The following is a 338-nucleotide window of genomic DNA, read 5'->3' as shown; positions in this document are numbered from 1 at the left end:
GCCTTTGCTCCCTCCTTTGTCCCTTATCTCTTTTCCCCTCTTCATTTCCCCTTCCCTGATTTCGTTCTCCTCCTTTATCTTTTCTTCTTTCCCCCATCGTTTGTCTCTCCCCTCCCCCCCCCCTCTTCAGTTTTCCCATCCCCTTTTCCTCCGCCTTTCTCTCATCTCCCTTCTTTTTTCCCCTTCCCCGTCTGTTTATCCAATCTCACCTTTTCCCCTTCTTTTTATTTTCCTTCCCCTTCTCCTCTCTCCCTCTCTTTATCCCATCTCCCTTTCCCTCTTATTATTCTTCCCCTTCGTTCCCTCCTTTATCCTACTCTTTTTCCCTCGTCTTATGT

General features: G+C 47.6%; 1 protein-coding gene across 1 annotated transcript in view; it reads right to left on the bottom strand.

Moving 5' to 3' along the window:
• Window positions 1-338, bottom strand: part of LOC119594342 — a 65,880-nt gene that overhangs the window by 65,184 nt on the left and 358 nt on the right. The window lies entirely within an intron of this gene.

Source organism: Penaeus monodon, chromosome 33 (assembly GCF_015228065.2).
Source record: "Penaeus monodon isolate SGIC_2016 chromosome 33, NSTDA_Pmon_1, whole genome shotgun sequence".
Classification (NCBI taxonomy): Eukaryota; Metazoa; Arthropoda; class Malacostraca; order Decapoda; family Penaeidae; genus Penaeus; species Penaeus monodon.
The sequence above is the reverse complement of the archived record's forward strand: the minus strand, read 5'-3'. Positions and strand labels throughout refer to the sequence as shown.